We start from the raw sequence: 23,830 nt of genomic DNA on the forward strand, positions 1-23,830 counted from the left end.
TTTTTTTTTTGCATAGAAATTCTATACATGTAGGTAATTTTTAGTACACTATTGTAGCCCATTAACCACACTTCCATACAGAACTGATGTCCATTTATTTTATTTTTTTATTTTACTTATACTTGTATAAAAAATCAGAGATGGGAAAGAACAAATGGAAGGGACACGTTCAGAACCACAATGTATGATATAGTCCAGTGACGGCGAACCTTTTGGAGACCGAGTGCCCAAACTGCAATCCAAAACCCATTTATTTATGCTAACATGGCAATTTAACCTGAATACTGAGGTTTTAGTTTAGAAAAACAACTCATACATTAGCGCGCTATAAAGTCTATAGCAGAGAGCTTGTAAGCACTGCACTCCAAGCCTAAGATACTAGCCACCGATTGCAGAGGATTTTTAATCAAAAGTAAAATTGCAAAGTTGTTTGTTTTCACAATCTCTTTCAATTGTAACCTTTAATCTTGATGAGAATAACCCTTTAAGATAGGGATATCAAACTCAAATACACGAGGGCTAAAGTTAAAAGCTTGGACAAAGTCAACCGTGATATTTGTGAAAAAAAAGTATACAATTGAGGAAGTTTTTCTTATCAAATAAAACAATTAACTTTTGGAATTATAGTTTAATAATATAATATGTTGTGTAAAAGCAGTAAAAAGCATATGGCCCAATTTAAATATGTAATAACAAAGGATAAAAAACCTTGAATAATACAGATAATAAAGTATGATGCAAGCAAAACTGTCCCCAAACACAGTATGACACCCCACAATGAATTCCTCATCACGCACAGTATGATGACCCTACTGTACCCCTCTCTCTCAATCCCCCCAAAAAACAATGGTGACCCCCATCACAGTATGATTCTCCAACTGTAATCCCCCCCACAGCCCTCCATACAGCACAAAGGGTCCCACATAGTGCTCCACACAGTGCAACAGGCCCCACAAAGCACTCCACACAGCACAACGGGCCTCACATAGCATTCCACACAGCGCAACGGGCCCAACATAGCCCTCCACACACAGCAACTGGCCCCACATAGCCCTCCATACAGAGCAAAGGCCCCACATACAGCTCCACACAGAGCAACGGGCCTCACATAGTGCTCCACACAGAGCAACAGGCCCCACATAGCGCTCCACACAGAGCAACAGGTCCCACATAGTACTCCATGCAGAGAAACGGGCCCCACATAGTGCTCCACGCAGAGCAATGGGCCCACATAGGCCTCCACACAGAGCAACGGGCCCAACATAGAGCTCCACACAGAGCAACGGGCCCCACATAGAGCTCCACACAGAGCAACGGGCCCCACATAGCTCTCTATGCAGAGCAACAGGCCCCACATAGCGCTCCATGCAGAGCAACGGGCCCCACATAGTGCTCCACGCAGAGCAATGGGCCTCATATAGAGCTCCACACAGCGCAATGGGCCCCACATAGCGCAATGGGCCCCACATTGCACTCCACATAGTGCATTGGGCCCCACATAGCCCTCCACACAGAGCAACGGGCCCCACATAGTCCTACTTGCAGAGCAATGGGCCCCACATAGAATAGAGCTACATGCAGCGCAACGGGCCCCACATGGTGCTTCAGGCAGTGCAACGGGCCCCACATGGTGCTCCACTCCGTGTAATGGGCCCCACATGGTGCTCCACACCATGTAATGGGCCCCACATGGTGCTCCACGCCGTATAATGGCCCCAGATTTAAATTATAATAATAACTACTCACCTCTGCCCGTTCCAACGCTGATCTGGATTTAACATATTACAGTCCTATCTGTCAGCACTTTCATCATCTCCTTACCCTCTTCAGTGCTTCACTAGTATCACAGCCACTCTCTTCAGGCCACGTGACCGGCTCCCATGAGGCCGCACGCCCGGCACCCATCAGGCCGCGGCTCTAGTGATAGGGGGATGGTGCGCGGGCTGAGTAGAGTGGTGGCGGTGGCAGTGCTGAGGAAATAGCACGGGTGCCCACCAGGAGGGTTCTGCATGAACCCTATGGCACGTGTGCCATAGGTTCACCACCACTGATCTAGTCCACCCAAAAGAGATCATCTTTCCCACCAGATTTCAATTGTTGATGCACTGGATCAAATATTCAGACAATTTACACAAGTATTTATTATTTTTTACTAAAACAAGCTCCAAATCTTTTTGAAACCATCAATTTGAGATGATATGATTAGCTCGATCTACAAAGAATAATTCGCAGGTCCTCACAAATACGAAGAGTTTTGCTATTTGATTCCTACTGGTTGTCCCCCTGAAAATGCCTGGTACCATTTCACGCATTGCTGAAAAGACACAGACAAGACTAATGATGTCAGGAGCAGCCTGGAGGACTTCCTTATAACATCCTGCAGCTGTCACATCACATGGTTTAGCACAGCCAATGAAGGGGGGCTATCACAGACAGTATAAAAGATGAGGGCCAGCAAAGCAGCACCATATCATGCTTTTGCAGTGAAGGCATAGGAGGTCCGGATGCACAGCTCATTATTAGTGTTGAGCGAGCACTAAAATGCTTGGGTGCTCGAAGCTCGGGCCGAGCTCGCCGTGATACTCGGGTGCTCGACCCGAGCAACGAGCCCAATGTTAGTCTATGGGAAACTCGAGCATTTTTGCGGTGGCACCCCCGGCAGTCTTTAAAAGCCTAACAAGTGCCCAAAACGATAGTGACAGTGCTCAAATGACATGGGGACGGCATGGGGATCGCCCCAGGAAGCATTTCTGACCCCCAGGTCACTGCTGTCAACAACGTGGTCAGAGGTATTAAGCCACTTTTACGGGCTCACAATAAAACGTTCAAAAACGAAAGTGAAACTTTTTTCCTGTGAAATATGTTAAGGAACATCCTTTCCAGGGAAAAGACTTGTGTATAAGTTAAAATAAATGACCAAAAACAAAAATACTCCTCCACACATTCGGCTATGTTCACAAGTAGCATTTTTTATGCGTTTTTGCACTTTTGTATTGCTTTCAACTATGACAAATGCATTCACCGGGAAATGTCATTTTAACATTTTACAAACTTATCTGGCCATGTGCTGTGTGACACATGCATAAAGTGCTGAAAAGACATGGGAACAGCATGAGGAAGACCCCTGGAAGCATCTCTGACTCCCAGGTCACTGTCTAAAAGTGTGCCCATCATAAGTGATCCTTGCCGCATAAGAAGACGTAGACTTGCAACTATCCCCATGCAAGTTCTAGTCCCAGAGCAGTGTTCAATTGTACCTCCCCCATTCCTTGCAATACAAGCGCAAGTATGCAGCCTGCCACCCACCCACCCCCAGGCTGCAATACCATACTGCTTGTTTGAACTTGAAATTGGGTCTTTTAGGCATGTGGAGGCGGAATCTGGTCACCACGTCATGGCTGTGTTGGCGGCCTGGAATCCATACTCAGTCCCCAGCCGCCCGGCGGCCGGGTGTCCATACTCGGTCGCCAGCCGCCCCGTGGCCGGGTGTCCACACACGATCCCCAGCCGCCTGGGGGCAGCCAGGTGTCCATAAACGGTCCCCAGCCGCCCCTATTTCTCCTTGGAACATCCCCCCACACACTTTTCTTAGCCCGGCCTGCTTTAGGCAGCATTGGACGAGCCCACCAGAAAACCAGACTCCTCCGGTGGGCCTTGACTTCTCCATCGGTGGAGTTGAGAGTGCCAAGGTGAGGAGCATGATGATGATGACAGAAGTTAGCATATGCTATGTTTTCTTTTAATGCAAATGTAAGTGTGCAGCCTGCCACCCACCCACCCCCAGACTGCAATTCCATACTGCTAGCTTGCACTTGAAATGGGGCCTTTTAGTTTGGAGGAGGCCGAAGCTGGCCACTACCTCATGGCTGCTTCGGCAGCGAGGTATCCATACTCAGTCCCCAGCCGCCCCTATTTGTCCTGGTGTGCCTTATACATAAGATTAAGTGCGTATACCAAAACATTACCTGTGCCCTCCCCAGTGCATTTAGTGGGAAGGAGAGCCTATTCCGCTGTAGTGTGTGCATGCCAAACCCCTGTTCATGGTACATGCGAAGATGCCTCCCACCTTGCACCTGTCGTTGCAGACTTGCAACTATCCCCATTCAAGTCCTTGTCCCAGGGCAGTGTTCAATTGTACCTCTCCCATTCCTTGCAATGCAAGCGCAAGTATGCAGCCTGCCACCCACCCACCCCCAGGCTGCAATACCATACTGCTTGCTTGCTTGCACTTTAAATTGGGCCCCTGTGGATGCAGAATCTGGCCACCACGCCATGGCTGTGTCGGCAGCCTGGTATCTATACTCAGTCCCCAGCCGCCTGGTGGCCGGGTGTCCCCGCTTGCTCCCCAGCCTCCAGGGGGTGGCCGGGTGTCCATACTCGGTCCCAAGCCACCCCTATTTGTCCCAGTAATTTTTCCCACACTTTTCTTAGCCTGGCCTGCTTTAGGGCAGCATTGGCGGAGCCCACCGGACTATCAGACTCCTCCGGTGGGCCCTGGCTTTTCCATCAGGGGAGTTGAGAGTGCCAAGGTGAGGAGCATGATGAGGATGATAGAAGTTAGCATCTGCTTTGTTTTGTTGTAATGCAAGCGCATGTATGTAGTAGCGGCTAGGCCTGAGGTGGTCAGCATTTTGGCGCATATCCTACCTCCTCCTAGCATTGCTGGATGTTTTCCTGCTACTATCCAAGTTCTATGACTCCCGCTAAAACAAAGCTTCAGGTGATAAATGATGGATGAGGTAGTGGCAAAGGAGAAAGAGCAGGAGGAACAGGAACCATTCACATTAATATCAGGCCAGTCAACCAGATATGTCTTGTAGGATATGTTTCTGTAACAAAAGGAGCGGTTCGGCTACACAGTTATAGGGCATACAGTGAGTGCAATGCCTACCAAAAATTTCGAGGCACTCCAATGCCCCTTGGAAATGACATGGAGGTCAGAGGGCATTAACTAAACCTTTTTTTCCATTTATAGCAACTGGGTCTCCTGTGCACTGTTGGCCTAAGCAGTGAATGGAAGGCTTTCCAAAAATTATGAGGAACTGCAATGCCCCTTACAAGAGCCATGTGTGGCACCCCAGGAGTCTGGTCACCACAGTAATAGAGATATTACGTCGGAGAGCAAGTGGGAGGTTTCCTGGTCAGGATCCCTTAAACATGCAACATCCTCCTGCCCCAGTCCTGGGAGGGGAGAATTCTGCCCTTATAAACTGTATCTGGGGCGGGGTTGAGTGAGTCAGAGGACAGAGAACAGTCAGAGTCAGAGAGAGAGCAAGGGAAAGTAACAGCAAGGAGCTCTGTAGGAGCTAGGAGCTAAAGACCAGGGGCTTGAAGCTGAGCAGAGCTCGCCCTGGCAGAAGACAATAGGAACCGGACACAGGAGTCTGAGGCTGTGAGGACTTATATATCCAGCAGCAGAAACCAGCCGGCAGGGGATTTCAGGTCCTCTGGCCATAGAAGCCCGGAGACTCAGTCACAAGCAAGGGACCAGCACCGCCGTCGTGGAGCGGAGGCTAACAGAAGGCCCCAAGTCACCATCCATACGGGTGAGCACTACACGGTACACTCAGGGACGTGGGCTACTTCTACCCGCTTACAGCAAGGTAGCCAGGAAGAGTGCAGACAGACGGGGAGGCCTACAACTCCACCTGGCCAGGGGAACTCCTGCTTTCTCACAGACTGACCAGGCCTCTTATGCTAGCCAGTATTCCCGGGAGGGTCTACCTTATAATCATCAGTAAAGACCCTGAACTGCACTGGAAAGACTGAGTCGTTCCTGCTGCGCTCGTGCACCATCACCCCCATCATCCACACTCACTGCCCTGAGGCTATACTCCTCCCATGGGGAGTTATCCCATTCTATGCTGCGCACACAACACCAGCCTCAGCGGTCTGCCTCACAGCGGTGGTACTCCCTGACCGCAATCCACGGGTGGCGCAGTCGGACAATTAACCTCAAAACCTAAGAAAGACTGCCACTTGTTTGACCAGCCTGAGCCACGGGACCGGGTCACCACCACGGAGACTACAGACCCCAGAGACCCGGCACCGGGTATCCCACACACGTGTACACACGGCCCCGGGGGTGCGTCACATGCAGTACAGCATATTACAAACATAAGTCCCATTATAGGGGAGTGGGTCTCCCATAGTATTTGCTTATGCCTTGCAAGCAAAAGCTGCCAAAAATTAGGATGGAGCAACTTGCAATGCCCCTTACAAGAGCCATGCAGTACAGCATATTACAAACATAAGTCCCATTATTGGGGAGTGTGTCTACCATAGTATTTGCTTATTCTTTCCAAGCAAAAGCTGCCAAAAATTAGGACGGAGCAACTTGCAATGCCCCTTACAAGAGCCATGCAGTACAGCATATTACAAACATAAGTCCCATTATTGGGGAGTGGGTGTCCCATAGTATTTGCTTATGCCTTGCAAGCAAAAGCTGCCAAAAATAAGGACGGAGGAACTTGCAATGCGGGCACCCTGGTGGTATAGTGGTGGTGGAGGCTGAGGATAAGGAGAAGAAGATAAAACAGCCGAAACGAGGAAGCGTATACCCATGTGTGGGTGTGAAGGGGTGCATGTGAATACACCTGTCGAAATAACACAGTGGATTTGACTTTATGTTACTCTGCTGTCATTTGGTGGTGATGAGAAGTCTGGCCCAATCCAGCCCTTGTTCATTTTGATAAGGGTCAGCTTGTCAGCATTGTCAGTTGACAGGCGAGTGCGCTTATCAGTTATAATTCCCCCAGCGGCACTAAAAACACGCTCCGATAACACGCTAGCGGCAGGGCAGGCCAGGACCTCCAAGGCGTACAGAGCGCGTTCATTCCAAGTGTCCAGCTTGGATACCCAATAATTAAAAGGCACAGAGGAATCACGGAGGATGCTGGTACGGTCGACAAGGTACTCCCTCACCATCTTTTGAAACTTTCCACTCCTTGTGAGAGTACCCTGCGCCTCAAGGCCTGTAAGCTGGGCGGGTGTCAGAAAACTGTCCCAGAACGTTGACAGTGTTCCCCTGCCTCTGCTGGATTGCAGTTGTATCTCTCTCGCCTGTACGCCTTGGTTGGGCAACGAACTGTGACCTCTGCTGCTGGCGTGTTCAGATGGGAATTTTTTTAAGAGTTCTGCAGCAATGGCCTTCTGGTACTGCCCCATTTTTGTAGACCTCTCCACCTCAGGAATAAGAGAGTGAAAGTTCTCCTTGTAGCGGGGGTCTACAAGTTTCACCAACCAGTAATGACTGTCACCCAACAATTTGACAACGCGAGGGTCACGGTTAAGGCAGCGTAACTTAAAGTCAGCCATGCGTGCCAGACTGGTAACGGGCAAGATTTCCGTGTCCTCACCAAGATGACGACTGACCATGCTCTCCTCCTCCTCCTCTTCCTCCTCCCCCCTGTCCTCAGGCCACCCACGCTTAACCGACGGTATGACACTTGTACAGGTACTACCGTCTACAACGCATGATAGCAGCTCCTGTTCTTCCTCCTCCTCCTCCTCCTCTCCCTCATTGTCCCCCAATGCACGTTGGGATGAGATGAGGCTGGGCTGTGTGTAATCGCCCGCTACGGCTTCTTGATCCATCTCATCATACTCTGGCTGCAATGCCTCCTCTTTAATTCTCTGCAGAGAGCGTTGCAAAAGACAGACAAGTGGGATGCTGACACTAATGATGGCGTCATCGCCACTCACCATCTTGGTGGCCTCCTCAAAGTTTGTCAGGATGGTACATATGTCAGACATCCAGGTCCACTCCTGAGGTCTTATGTGTGGAGTCTGACCTGAATATCGACGGCCTTGTTGCAGCTGGTACTCCACAACTGCTCTCTTCTGCTCACAAATCCTTTGCAACATGTGGAGGGTAGAGTTCCAACGTGTGGGGACATCACACACCAGTCGGTGTGCCGGAAGCTGCAAACGCTGCTGCAACACAGCAAGGGCGGCGGAAGCTGTAGCCGACTTGCGAAAATGAGCTGACAGGCGGCGTACTTTCACGAGCAGATCTGGCAACTTGGGGTACGATTTAAGAAACCGCTGAACCACGAGGTTAAGCAAATGAGCCAGGCATGGTACGTGTGTGATCTCACCTCGCCTCAGAGCCGCCACCAGGTTACGGCCATTGTCACACACGACCATGCCGGGATGTAGGTTCAGCGGTCTCAGCCACAGATCTGCCTGCTCTTTCACAGCTGTCCACAATTCACAAGCAGTGTGAGGTTTATCACCTAAGCTTATGAGTTTCAGCACAGCGTGTTGTCGCTTGGCGGAGGCAGTACTGCAATGCTTCCAGCTTGTAACTGATGTGGTGATATCTGAGATGGAGGCTGAACATGAGGAGGAGGAGGAGGAGGAGGATGCGCAGGAGCTGTACACTGTGGGGGCAACTCTGACTGACCCGCAATCCTCGGTGTGGGGAGGATGTGTTCCGTCCCAAGGTCCGACTGGGTCCCGGCTTCCACTATGTTTACCCAGTGTGCCGTCAGAGAGATGTACCGTCCATGGCCACAAGCACTTGTCCACGTGTCCGTTGTCAGGTGGACTCTCCCAGTAACTGCGTTGTTGAGGGCACGGCAGATGCTTTGGGACACGTGCTTGTGTAGTGCGGGGATGGCACACCGGGCAAAATAGTGTCGGCTACCTACCGAGGGACGGCCACCGCCATAAGATTGCGGAAGGATTCCGTCTCCACCAGCCTAAAAGGCAGCATTTCCAACGCAAGCAGTCGTGAAATGTGCGAATTTAGGACTGTGGCCTGTGGGGCGTTAGCTGCGAATTTCCGCTTTCGTTCAAAGGTCTGGGATATGGACAGTTGAACGCTGCGGTGGGACGTGGACGTGGACGTTGATGCTGTTTCTTGAGAAACTGCCATAACAAGTGAAGACTGAGAGGAGGGGGCATCTTTACATGCAGTATGGACAGGGGATTGCCTTGCACACACAACAGGGGGTTCTATTGCACGCACAACAGTGGAAGAAGCAGTGGTGACACCCGCTGACACTGGTCGTGGACCCTGGGTTTCGCCCCACCAAGTCGGGTGCTTTGCTGCCATGTGCCTGATCATGCTGGTGGTGGTCAGGCTGGTAGTTTTGTCACCCCTGCTGATGCTGGCATGGCAGGTGGAACATATGGCCTTTTTGGGGTTATCAGCAGAGTCTTTAACAAAATTCCAGACTCTGGAAGACCTACCGCTTGTACTGGCAACGTCCCTCGTGTTGGTGTTACGGGGAACGGTTGCCTGCCTTCTGTCTGCGGCCACCACACTGCTTCTTCCTGCCTGTTGGGGTACTCTGCCGCCCTCCCCCTGTGTGCTGCTGGCCTCACTCTGCATGTCCTCCTTCCACGTTGGGTCAGTTACTAGATCATCCACCACCTCCTCCTCTTCCACTTGCGCACCATGATCCTCCTCCTCACTTCCTGGCAATTGTGTCTCATCATCGTCCACCTCTTGTGACAGATTGCCAACGTCGACTTCCTGTGGCCGTGGCTGTTCAAATATTTAGGCATCGCAACATGGGATCTCCTCTTCCACCACTTCAAGCATATCAGGCGAGGGGCCCAAATATGGAAATGGACCAGTGAACAGCTCTTCAGAGTGTCCAAGTGTGGGATCACTAGCTGTCTGACGACACTCGGCATGGTGGGAGGAAGGAGCATCAGGGTGAGGAGGAGTATGCGGTTGAGACTCACGGCTACTAAGAGTTGACCCTGTGGAAGACAGACCGGAGGTGGTGGTGCCCAGGTAACTGGAAGTATTATCTGCTATCCATTTAATAACCTGTTCACACTGATCAGTTCTCAATACTGGTGTTGTTCTGTGCTTCCCTAGTAATTCGGTCAAGAAGTAGGAGCGAGAATATGTGGCTGTTGGTTGTGGCACATTTTCACCTTGGCCACGGCCCCGTCCTCTGCATGAACCATCACCAGAACGTCCACTTCCACGTCCCTTGCCACGCGCCTTGCCCATTGTAAATGAAGTAAAATAGCTTACACTTGCACTATCAATGTAAAAAGCGTAATAAAGAGTAGATTAGAACCGTGGAAGAGGAAAACCACAGTTATTGTTTACTGGGGTATACCACACTTTTTTAAATAGAGATATTTGCAGCTGAACAGTGAGCGACACACTCAAACCGCTTTTTTTTTAGATACCAAAGGCCCAAAACTCTATAGTACAGCGATTTGACCGGTGGAACTGCGAAACCACACTGGGATGTCGGGCCTACACAAGACTATTTTCAACAGATATATTTTTGTGTCACAACAGTCAGGAGACACTACTGTTTTTCTTTATGGAAAAAACTACCAAAAGCTGAATAATAGAGATTTTTTACTGTGGGATGGTAAAACCACAGTTATTGTTTACTGGGGTATACCACACTTTTTTAAATAGAGATATTTGCGGCTGAACAGTGAGCGACACACTCAAACTGCTTTTTTTTAGATACCAAAGGCCCAAAACTGGATAGAACAGCGATTTGACCCGTGGAACTGCGAAACCACACTGGGATGTCGGGCCTACACAAGATTATTTTCAACAGATATATTTTTGTGTCACAACAGTCAGGAGACACTACTGTTTTTCTTTATGGAAAAAACTACCAAAAGCTGAATAATAGAGATTTTTTACTGTGGGATGGTAAAACCACAGTTATTGTTTACTGGGGTATACCACACTTTTTTAAATAGAGATATTTGCGGCTGAACAGTGAGCGACACACTCAAACTGCTTTTTTTTAGATACCAAAGGCCCAAAACTGGATAGAACAGCGATTTGACCCGTGGAACTGCGAAACCACACTGGGATGTCGGGCCTACACAAGACTATTTTCAACAGATATATTTTTGTGTCACAACAGTCAGGAGACACTACTGTTTTTCTTTACGGAAAAAACTACCAAAAGCTGAATAATAGAGATTTTTTACCGTGGGATGGCAAAACCACAGTTATTGTTTACTGGGGTATACCACACTTTTTTAAATAGAGATATTTGCGACTGAACAGTGAGCAACACACTCAAACTGCTTTTTTTTTAGATACCAAAGGCCTAAAACTGGATAGTACAGCGATTTGACACGTGGAACTGCGAAACCACACTGGGATGTCGGGCCTACACAAGACTATTTTCAACAGATTTATTTTTGTGTCACAACAGTCAGGAGACACTACTATTTTTCTTTACGGAAAATATACCAAAACCTGAATAATAGAGATTTTTTACCGTGGGATGGCAAAACCACAGTTATTGTTTACTGGGGTATACCAGACTTTTTTAAACATATAGATTTGCGGCTGAACAGTGAGTGACACACTCAAACTGTTTTTTTTTTAGATACAAATGGCCCAAAATGGATAATACAGAGGTTTGAACCGTGGAAGTGCAAAACAACACTTCTGTTTCTCTAGCCTACACCAGACTATTTTCAACAGCTATATTTGTGTCTGAAAAATCAGAGACACGCTTTTTTTTTTGGGGGGGGGGACACACCAAAAGGTTAATAAGAAGGGTATTTGTACAGTGTGAAGGAGGAAAAAAAAAGGAGGATTTAGATGAAAAAAAAGGATTTTTCCTGGCCCCCGACACTTGGTGCTAAGTCCAGCAATTTCAGCAACAGGAGCACACAGGACTGTAATGCAGCGTTTGCTGGTATAACCACTGTGTCTCCTATACAGCCTGCCTTGTATCTGGGATGGATATTAGTCCTGAAAAGGACTGTTTGTTTGTTCTGGCAGCCTTTACAGACCCTACACTAACTATTTCGCAGTTTATATCTCTCCCTAAATCAGCAGCGCTGTCCCTACACTGTCTAATCCAGAGCGACTGTGTCCAAGATGGCGGCGCCCGGTTTTAAATACTCGAGGTGACGCTGTGCGGCCAGCCAATCACTGTAATGCCCACAACCAACATGGCTGCAGCATTACAGTGACTGGCTGGCAATCCCTGTATGTTCATTGGCTCTGTAAAGAGTGCCAAACATGCAGGGCAGAGACCCGAGCTCCCGCCCGAGTAACCCGGAAATGCTCGGTGCTCGCCGAACATACCGAGTAGCGTGATGTCCGGCGAGTACCGAGCAGTGTCGAGCATGTTCGCTCAACACTACTCATTATACTTAGAAAATAGTAAAAGGCCAAAACTGGATTTGGTTGTACCACTGTACTAGTGAAGCATATTGAAGATAGGAGTGATAGTCAGTCTATCAACAATAATCCAAAGGTTCAAGTGTGGTAGTCAATGTGACTGTGAATTGATTAATCTGTGCTACGCTGAAAATCAATCAATTCATGGTCACACTGACAGTGCAACATAGTCACAGTCACCATAGTCAGCATTATTATTTTAATCCTCACACACTGTAATTGCAAATCATATCGACATTTCAATTCCCTGTGTCCTAATTTTTCTAGTAATTAAGAAGCCTGAAAGTTAGGATTGTGCATCATAGACAGGCAAGCCATATACACCGCGTGCAGAATTATTAGGCAAATGCGTATTTTGATCACTTTGATACTTTTTATACATGTTGTCCTACTCCCAGCTGCATTGGCTTGACAGCCAACTACCAATTAAGTAAATCTGGTGATGTGCATCTCTGTAATGAGAAGGGGTGTTGACTAATGACATCAACACCCTATATAAGGTGTGCTTAATTATTAGGCAACTTCCTTTCCTTTGGCAAAATGGGTCAGAAGAGAGATTTGACGGGCTCTGAAAAGTCCAAAATTGTGAGATGTCTTGCAGAGGGATGCAGCAGTCTTGAAATTTCCAAACTTTTGAAGCGTGATCACCAAACAATCAAGCATTTCATGGCAAATAGCCAACAGGGTCGCAAGAAGCGTGTTGGCCAAAAAAGGCGTAAAATAGCTACCCATGAATTAAGGAAAATCAAGCGTGAAGCTGCCAAGATGCCATTCGCCACAAGTTTTACCATATTTCAGAGCAGCAACATTACTGGATTATCAAAAAGCACAAGGTGTGCGATACTCAGGGACATGGCCAAGGTAAGGAAGGCTGAAAAACGACCACTTTTGAACAAGAAACATAAGATAAAACGTCAAGAATGGGCCAAGAAATATCTTAAGACTGATTTTTCAAAGGTTTTATGGACTGATGAAATGAGAGTGACTCTTGATGGGCCAGATGGATGGGCCAGAAGCTGGATCAGTAAAGGGCAGAGAGCTCCACTCCGACTCAGACGCCAGCAAGGTGGAGGTGGAGTACTGGTATGGGCTGGTATCATCAAAGATGAACTTGTGGGACCTTTTCGGGTTGAGAATGGAGTGAAGCTCAACTCCCAGACCTACTGCCAGTTTCTGGAAGACAACTTCTTCAAGCAGTGGTACAGGAAGAAGTCGGTATCGTTCAAGAAAAACATGATTTTCATGCAGGACAATGCTCCATCACATGCATCCAACTACTCCACAGTAGTGTTGAGCCACCCCCATAGTGTTCGAGTTCGGTTCGGCTCGTCGAACACCCGTTTGTTCGCCGAACTGTTCGTCGAAAAGCTTTTATAAGGATCGAGCTCGGCGGTCCACCACTAGGAGTCCTACTGCCAGTCCCAGCCCCTATGCCTTGGGGTGCCTCCTGATGCTCTTCACTGAGTATCCCGGGGTCCCGAAGCATTTCCTTTGAAAAAATGAAGTGCTCAAACTACAGGTGGTGTAGCTTGCTTAACAGCTGGAATAATCCGCTGACTAGCAGACACTGCTACTAGGTACAAAGTATTTCCTGGGCTAGATGCAGTTAAAAATTTGTAATTAGATACTCTCATTGGATGCTGAGAAAGCATTCCATAGAGTCTCCTGGCACGCCATATATTATTCTCTTAAAAAGCTTGGGGTAGGGGTCTAGGGGACCCTTTTATAGCCAAAATCACAGCCCTGTATCGCAATACATCACCTAGGCTGAAGATTAATGGAACTGTAGCACCCCGAGGGCTTGGTTGCTACAGAGGTATTGCACCTCACCCAGAGGTGTGATATCTCACTCTCAGGTAAGGATGGAGTGTGGATCAGGACCCCGACACCTGCATGCATTACACCACATTGCCGTGGGGCAGGGCGACCAATATGCCCCTGAGATGGGCACGACAGTCCCTGTCCCTGGCTGGAGTGGGGAGAGGGAACACCGAGGAAGGGGAACCCTGTAGTGCAAGAGCAGGGAGGAAGCAGTTCCTGGGTGCATTGAGAAGGGAGTATAAAAGGTGGGCACCATCTTAGTTCAGTGCAGAGAAGTCTGAGCAGAAGTGACAGGGAGCAGGGGCTCTACATGAGCTCTGCTCCGGAGGCGGGCCTAGTAACAGAGGCCCAGGCCTGGAAGAGGGAGAAGGAAGGAAGAGGAGCGGAGAAGGCTCCAGGAACGAGGAACGAAGCGATCCCAGGGGTGCGGACGGGCGAGTCGCCACCGCATGCCCGAATCCACCTGCGTGGAGGGGTCAGGCCAAAGGGGGAGACCAGTCCCCGAAACTAGTGGAGGCGGGAAACGACCCTCAGCTACAAACCGGAGGCTGTGACATTTTATGTGACGCAGCCCCTCGCTACACTCGCAAGGAAGGCACCACATAGGGTCAGGGAAACTGGCGCCAAGTTTACCAAGAGGAGGCCCGAGGCAGCCGGACAGAAGCGTTGGTAAGAAAGGCCAGACAAAGGACACACAAAGGGGGTCCTGTGAAGCGCTCCAAAGTTATCTGGGAGTTGTCTGAGCCCCTCACCTGGTGAGCACAGTACGACGTGGGCAGCCGTTACCTGCAGAAGTGGTCTGGATAATAAGAACTGTGAGTAAAGGCCCTGGACTGCATCACTGACTCCGTGTCGTTACTGCTGCTGCCCTGCACCATCACCCCCATCCTCCGCATACACTGCCCTGAGGCTATACTCCTCCTGTGGGGAGTTATACTACGCTCTGCTGCACCCACAACACCAGCCTCAGTGGTCTGCCCTGCAGCGGCGGTTCACTCTGACCGCAATCCACGGGTGGCGTAGTTGGACATTTAAACATCAAAACCACATAAATAGTTCCGCCACTGGTTTGACCGCCCTGAGCCACGGAACCGGGTCGCCGCCACGGAGACTACAACCACCAGCATCCACAAAAAAGGGTCCGGCTCCGGGTGTCCCAAGGCCCAGGGGGCGCGTCAGAACACTTTCATCACCTTTCATAATCACCAATGGGACAAGGCATGGATGTCCTCTGTCCCCTCTCTTATACATCCTAGTGACGGAGCACCTGCTCTCAACAATTCGCCATAACCCCAATATTAGGTGGATTGAGGTGGGAGGCACCGAGTACAAGTGCTCTGCATTTGCTGATGATGTCCTAGTATATATCACTCAATCACATATATCCATCCCTGCTGTTATGGCTGAAATAGATCACTTTGTTACATGGTCAAATTTTAAAATCAATGCAGCGATGTCTGAGGCCCTCGATGTCTCACTCCCCAAATCCATACAGGATTCCATCCAGTCCAACTTTACCTTTGCCTGGCCCTCACAGGGTATCAAATACTTAGGAATTCCTATTCATAGAGACCTCTTCCGTCTATGTTATCTTAATTTTGGGCCCTTTATTGAACAACTCCATACAGACCACGGTTGGCAAGTTAGAACTGTAAGATTCACTACGTGAACCACTGGTGTTTTGTGGAAAAGCACATGTACACTGTGTTCCAAATTATTATGCAAAAAGTTTTTAGGAGTGATAAGGGAAGAATTTGTTTGTTTGTCAGTTAAACTCATTGATGGTGATGTGTGTCAGGGCCCTTTATATTACTGTAAGCAATTGCAGACACCTGTGCTAATTAGTTTGGCAGGTGTGTCCAATGAAAGGCAAGACTACTTAAGAAGGCTGTCCCACGTTATTAAGCAGCCTACATTTTCTGCCAAAATGGGAAAGAAAAAGGATGTGTCAGCTGCTGAGAAGCAACAAATTGTGGAGTGTTTAGGTCAAGGCATGACTACAATCAACATTGCCAAGACACTTCATCCTGATCATCGCACAATCAAGAAGCATGTAGCTGATTCACAGTACACATGTGTGCGTGCTGATAAGGGAAAATTGAGGACTCTTTCCTACAGGCAATTACGTCAGGTTAAAAGAGCAGCGGCAAAAAAGCCTTGTCATAGCAGCAGACAAGTTTTTGAAGCTGCTGGTGCCTCCAACGTCCCCCGAACAACAAGATGCAGAGTCCTTCAGAGGTTTGCAGCTGTGCGTAAGCCATCCTGTTGACCTCCTCTATCCATTGCACACAAGCAGAAACGGCTCCAGTGGGCCAAACAATACATGAAGACTGACTTCAAAACTGTTTTATTCACCGAAGAGTGCCGTTCAACGCTCGTTGGTCCAGATGGATGGAGTGGAGGATGGCTGGTTGATGGACACCCCACACAAACACGGCTACAGCGCCAACAAGGAGGAGGTGGAGTAATGTTTTGGGCTGGAATCATGGGGAGAGAGATTGTCGGCCCCTTTAGGATCCCTGAAGGGGTAAAGATGAACTCCATAATGTATGTGGAGTTTCTCAAACAGCACTTCCTGCCATGGTTCAAGAAGAAGAACCGTGTATTCCACAGCAAGATCATTTTCATGCATGATAATGCACCGTCTCATGCTGCACATAACACATCTGCATCTCTGGCTGATATGGGCATAAAAGGGGACAAACTTATGGTGTGACCCCCATGCTCCCCTGACCTCAACCCCATTCAGAACCTCTGGAGCATCATCAAAAGGAGTGTCTATGTAACATCACCTAGAATAAAGTTTTGAGTTGAAAACTGTTTGATTCCAGTTTCTAATAACCTGCTAATGCTTATAATTTCAAAAATGACCATTTTTTTGTTCTTTATTAAAATGAAAAGGTTGATCGAAGAGTGTGGGGGATCTAAGAGTGTGGCAACCCAATAATCAGGATTACTTCGAATTCTGACAATCTGAGGGTCATGATGCAGGTAGTGCAGCAAGAAGGCACTCATGTGTCTTGCGCATCTAGGAGACCCAAAATTATTTTCCGGGCTAGATGCAGCTGAAAATTATTATTGATTTGAAAGCTGGTGGAGCTTAGTATAGATGGCCTAATAGAATCAGTACTGCACACTGCTACAAAGCCCAAATTATTTTCCAGCCAAGATACAGATAAACATGATTAGTAATTTTAAATCTGGTGGAGCTTAGTATAGATGGCCTAATAGAATCAGTGCTGCACACTGCTACAAAGCACAAATTATTTTCCAGCCAAGATACAGATAAACATGATTAGTAATTTTAATGCATAAAACGGTTGGTGAGGTGATTTTAACAAATCATCAAGCTTTTACTCTCCCCAGGATGACACAGGGGTAGAAAAGTCATTTCGGATCCATGATTTGTTCATCTTTATGAACGTGAGTCTGCCTACATTATCAGTGGAGAGCCGCGTGCGCTTTTCTGTCAGCACACCACCAGCAGCGCTGAACACACGTTCAGACAGAACGCTGGCTACAGGGCATGACAAGATCTCCAAGGCGTAAGTGGCGAGCGCCGGCCATTTATCCAGATTGGAAGCCCAAAAAGAGCAAGGGTCCAGTGACACAGTCATGGCTTCAATGTTTACTTGGAGATACTCCTGTACCATCGTCTCTAGGCATTGACTATGTGTCAGACTTCTTGTCTCCTGTGGCCTTGCAAAGGATGGGCTAAAAAAGTGGTGAAATTATTCCGTAAAATTGATGTTACCAGCAGATACTGTGTTTCTGTTACGGTTTGAGTGCTGAACACTCGACGGTCCCACGGTTGGCAAGTTGGAACTGTTAGATTCACTACGTGCACCACTGGTGATTTGTGGAAAAGCACATGTAAGGCTCTGCAACAGTCTCTGCTGAAACTCCTGCATGCGTGCATCCCTTTCTATGGCAGGAATAATTTATGCAAATTTACTTTTGTACCGGGGATCTAACAGTGTGGCAACCCAGTAGTCAGGATTATTTCTAATTCTCACAATTCGAGGGTCATGTTGCAGGAAGTGCAGCAAGAAGGCTCTCATGTGTCTTGCGCATCCAGGAGCACCAAGTCCCTGTTGTGTTGGTGGCGAGGTAACAATCATGCTTCCTTCCTCTGTCCTCTCCCCCCAACCTCGCACAACAGAAATGTGATCAAGGTCTCCCTCATTTGATGAGTCTTCCATCAGTTCGTCCTCCACTTCTTCCTGGGTTCCTGCACCTTCCTCAACAGTTTGGCTGCTACCATGCGCCCTGGTAAAACCATCTCCCCCACCCTCACATGCTTGCTGCCTTGGTGCTGCCGACCGTCTGGACCTTGCAGATGTTAGCCCTTCTGCATACAACTCCTCCTCCTCTACTTCCTCCACCTCCTCTTGTGCCACCACCTGACTCCGAATTCTGTTTAACATGTGCTCCAGCATGTAAATCACCGGAATAGTCATGCTGATAATGGCATCGGCAGCACTAAACATCTTCGTCACCATTTCAAAACTGTGCAGAAGGGTGCATAGGTCCCTGATCTGAGACCACTCCTCCAGCGTGATTTGCCCATCCTCTGGATCTCGTTGGCCCAGGCTATACGTCAGAACGTATCGCACCAGGGCTTGTCGGTGCTGCCACATGTGCAGAGTTGAATTCCACCGGGTAGGCACATCGCATTTTAGCTGGTGAAGTGGCAGGCCCAACGACTTCTGTAGAGATGTAAGTCGCTGAGCTGCGGGATGCGAATGGCGGAAGTGAGCACACAGCGACCGTGGCCTCTGCAGAAGGCCATCTAGTCCGGGATAGTGGGCTAAAATTTGCTGGACAACCAGGTTAAACACGTGAGCCATACAAGGCACGTGTGTGACATTGCCCCGGCGAAGGGCAGCACCCAGGTTTGCAGCATTGTCGCACACAGCCTTCCCTGGTTTCAGGTCCAGTGGAGACAACCATTCATGAAACTGGTTCTCCAGAGCTGACCACAACTCCTCAGTTGTGTGACTCACATTTCCCAGACATTTCAAAGTAAAAACTGCCTGATGACGTTGAGCCCTGCTGCCAGCATAGTAAGGAGGTGTGCAGGATCCCTTCTGCGCAGTTAGAAAGCTTGTGGCATGACCAGACAGGCTTTGGGTGCAGGTGGAGGACCGAGGAGCTTGAGGAGGCAGAAGCAGTGGAGGAATTTTGAGATAAAGAGGATTGACGCTCAACTCGTGGGGACGGCAAGACTTGGACAGCAGCCCCTTGTCCTGCTGTCACCATAGTTACCCAGTGCCCAGTCAGCGGCATGTAACGCCTCTGTCCATGCCTACTCGTCCAAGTGTCTGTGGTGAAATGCACCCTGTCACACACTGAGTTTCTCAAAGAAGCGGTGATGTTGTGTGCGACATGCTGGTGGAGTGCAGGCACACCTTTCTTTGAGAAGTAGTGCCGACTGGGCATCTGGTACTGGGGCACTGCGATGGACATAAGGTCTCGAAAATCCTCTGTGTCCACCAAGCGGAAAGGAAGCATTTCTGTAGCCAAGAGCTTGCAGATGGTGAAATTCAACCTCTTAGCTTTCTCATGGCTAGGAGGAAATGGTCTTTTACTTGTCCACATCTGAGGGACCGAGGGCTGGCTGTTGTGCTTAGACGGGGTTGAGAAGGGTGTCCCCGGCAAACTGCCGGTCTGTGAGGAAGATGCAGGCGGACATGTTAGGTTGCTTGATCCAAAGGTGGTGCTATCGATGTTGGACAGCGCTCAACACCAGCTGGTGTTACCACCTCCAAAGAAAATGATGACCTGCCAATCACGCTGGCTGTTGCGGGTAAAGAGGTGGCAGGTCTGCATCCCAAAACAGGTGTGACTGCTGTCCCCCAGTCACAGAGGATGAAGAGGCCGCGGATGCACAAGATGTGGCAGACGGTGGTTGGCACGGCCGGCTAGGCCGCATTGTAGCACAGTGAGCTTCCCACTGCAACTTATGCTTCATGTCCATGTGCCGGTTAATGCATGAAGTACTCAAAAATTATATTGAATTTTCAACCTGATGGAGGTCAGTATAGATGGACTAATAGAACAAGTCCCACACACTGCTACAAGCTGAAATATTTTTTCAGAGCTAGATGCAGAAAAATATTATATTGAATTTGCAACTTGATGGAGGTCAGTATAGATGGACTAATAGAACAAGTCCCACACACTGCTACGAGCTGAAATATTTTTTCAGAGCTAGATGCAGAAAAATATTATATTGAATTTGCAACCTGGTGAAGGCTAGTATAGATGGACTAATAGAACAAGTCCCACACACTGCTAGAAGTCTAAATATTTTTTTAGAGCTCGATGCAGAAAAATATTATATTGAATTTGCAACCTGGTGGAGGTTAGTATAGATGGACTAATAGAATGATGCTATGCCCAAAAGGTTTTACTTCACTAGGTGCAGTAAAAAAAATTGTATTCTATACATAGGTGGTGTAGCTTGCAACACAGATAGGGTACTCCACTGACTAACACACTCTGCAATAGGCCAAAAAGGATTTGCTTTGCTAGATTTAGCCAAATGCTGTGAAAAAATCTTGCACAGCACTGGCACAGACCTGCCTGGCAAAACGTGATAGGAGCTGATGTAACTTAGCCCTGAAAAGGACTGCAATTACAATTAGTCTTTACTCCCAACCTATCTATTTACGAGCACAGACCTGCCTGATAAAAGTGATAGGAACTGATGTAACCTAGCCCTGAAAAGGACTGCAATTACAATTAGTCTTTACTCCCACAACCTATCTATTTAAGAGCACAGACCTGCCTGATAAATGTCATAGTAAATTATGTAACCTAGTCCTTAAAAGGACTGCAATCACATCTCTTCCCTACTCCCAAGCTATCTGTAGATTTGTGCGAATATTGGCTTGAAATTAACAAAGTATAGCGCACACAGCAACAGCGGTGCCATCTAACACGCAGCTGCAGCAGTGAAAAAATTGTGTCGACGGGGAAAGTGGCTGGGTCTTATAGGGCAAGGACATGTGACATACACTGCCAATGACACATGCCCTTGCTTGTGTGAAAAAAAGCAGTTCGCTCCGTGTGTGCGCTGCTGATAGGCTGACAGACTGCACCTCCCCACTGTAAATGCGGGAAAGCGAAAAAAAAATGGAGATCTTCATTAGAGATGAGCGTTGTTCTACTCGAACTGTTCGACAATCTCAAATTCGAGCTGTTTTGGGCCGTGTTCGAGCCGTTCGGCGAACACGAACGATTTGAGAAAAATTCGGCTGTTCGAGGTTATGTTCGATAACTGTTCGTGCACCAAAATCATAACTGTATTTTTTCTCAGTAATGATGAAAATTAATGTTAATACGCAGTTTGAGTGTACAGCGGGGTGGGGGGAGGGGCAGGGGATGGATCTCTGCAGGAATAATGAAGATCTCCATTTTTTTTTCTCTTTCCCGCATTTACAGTGGGGAGGTGCAATCTGTCAGCCTATCAGCAGCGCACACACGGAGCGAAGTGCTTTTTTCACACAAGCAAGGGCATGTGTCATTGGCAGTGTATGTCACAAGTCCTTGCCCTATAAGACCAAGCCATTTTCCCCGTCGCCACCATTTTCTCACTGCTGCAGCTGCGTGTTAGACGGCACCGCTGTTGCTGTGTGCGCTATACCTTGTTAATTTCAAGCCAATTTTCGCACAAATCTACAGATAGCTTGGGAGTAGGGAATAGTTGTGATTGCAGTCCTTTTAAGGACTAGGTTACAGCATTTCCTACGACTTTTATCAGGCAGGTCTGTGCTCTTAAATAGATAGATTGTGGGAGTAAAGACTAATTGTAATTGCAGTCCTTTTCAGGACTAGGTTACATCAGTTCCTATCAGTTTTAGCCAGGCAGGTCTGTGCCAGTGCTGTGCAAGTTTTTTTCACAGCATTTGGCTGAATCTAGCAAAGCTAATCCTTTTTGGCCTATTGCAGAGTGTGTTAGTCAGTGGAGTAGCCTATCTGTGTTGCAAGATATACCACCTGTGTATAGAATACCAATTTTTTTACTGCACCTAGTGAAGGAAAATCTTTTGGGCATAGCATCATTCTATTAGTCCATCTATACTGACCTCCATCAGGTTGCAAATTGAATATAATTTTTTTCTGCATCTAGCTCTGAAAAAATATTTGGGCTTCTAGCAGTGTGTGGGACTTGTTCTATTAGTCCATCTATACTGACCTCCATCAGGTTGCAAACTGAATATAATTTTTTTCTGCATCTACCTCTGAAAAAATATTGGGCTTCTAGCTGTGTGTGGGACTTGTTCTATTAATCCATCTATACAGACCTCCATCAGGTTGCAAATTGAATATAATTTTTTTCTGCATCTAGCTCTGAAAAAATATTTGGCCTTCTAGCAGTGTGTGGGACTTTCTCTATTAGTCCATCTATACTGACCTCCATCAGGTTGCAAACTGAATATATTTTTTTTCTGCATCTACCTCTGAAAAAATATTGGGCTTCTAGCTGTGTGTGGGACTTGTTCTATTAATCCATCTATACAGACCTCCATCAGGTTGCAAACTGAATATAATTTTTTTCTGCATCTACCTCTAAAAAAATATTTGGGCTTCTAGCAGTGTGTGGGACTTGTTCTATTAGTCCATCTATACTGAACTCCATCAGGTTGCAAACTGAATATATTTTTTTTCTGCATCTACCTCTGAAAAAATATTGGGCTTCTAGCTGTGTGTGGGACTTGTTCTATTAATCCATCTATACAGACCTCCATCAGGTTGCAAACTGAATATAATTTTTTTCTGCATCTACCTCTGAAAAAATATTTGGGCTTCTAGCTGTGTGTGGGACTTGTTCTATTAGTCCATCTATACTGACCTCCATCAGGTTGCAAACTGAAAATAATTTTTTGTCTGCATCTAGCTCTGAAAAAATATTTGGCCTTCTAGCAGTGTGTGGGACTTTCTCTATTAGTCCATCTATACTGACCTCCATCAGGTTGCAAATTAAAAATAATTTTTATCTGCATCTACCTCTGAAAAAATATTTGGGCTTCTAGCTGTGTGTGGGACTTGTTCTATTAGTCCATCTATACTGACCTCCATCAGGTTGCAAACTGAATATAATTTTTTGTCTGCATCTAGCTCTGAAAAAATATTTGGCCTTCTAGCAGTGTGTGGGACTTTCTCTATTAGTCCATCTATACTGACCTCCATCAGGTTGCAAATTAAAAATAATTTTTATCTGCATCTACCTCTGAAATAATATTTGGGCTTCTAGCTGTGTGTGGGACTTGTTCTATTAGTCCATCTATACTGACCTCCATCAGGTTGCAAACTGAATATAATTTTTTGTCTACATCTAGCTCTGAAAAAATATTTGGCCTTCTAGCAGTGTGTGGGACTTTCTCTATTAGTCCATCTATACTGACCTCCATCAGGTTGCAAATTAAAAATAATTTTTATCTGCATCCAGCTCTGAAAAAATATTTGGCCTTCTAGCAGTGTGTGGGACTTTCTCTATTAGTCCATCTATACTGACCTCCATCAGGTTGCAAGTTAAAAATAATTGTTTGTCTGCATCTAGCTCTGAAAAAATATTTGGCCTTCTAGCAGTGTGTGGGACTTTCTCTACTAGTCCATCTATACTGACCTCCATCAGGTTGCAAACTGAATATATTTTTTTCTGCATCTACCTCTGAAAAAATATTGGGCTTCTAGCTGTGTGTGGGACTTGTTCTATTAATCCATATGTACAGACCTCCATCAGGTTGCAAACTGAATATAATTTTTTTCTGCATCTACCTCTGAAAAAATATTTGGGCTTCTAGCTGTGTGTGGGACTTGTTCTATTAGTCCATCTATACTGACCTCCATGAG

Source organism: Phyllobates terribilis, unplaced genomic scaffold, assembly GCF_046119375.1.
Source record: "Phyllobates terribilis strain yellow unplaced genomic scaffold, ASM4611937v1 Scaffold_5__5_contigs__length_657084704, whole genome shotgun sequence".
Classification (NCBI taxonomy): Eukaryota; Metazoa; Chordata; class Amphibia; order Anura; family Dendrobatidae; genus Phyllobates; species Phyllobates terribilis.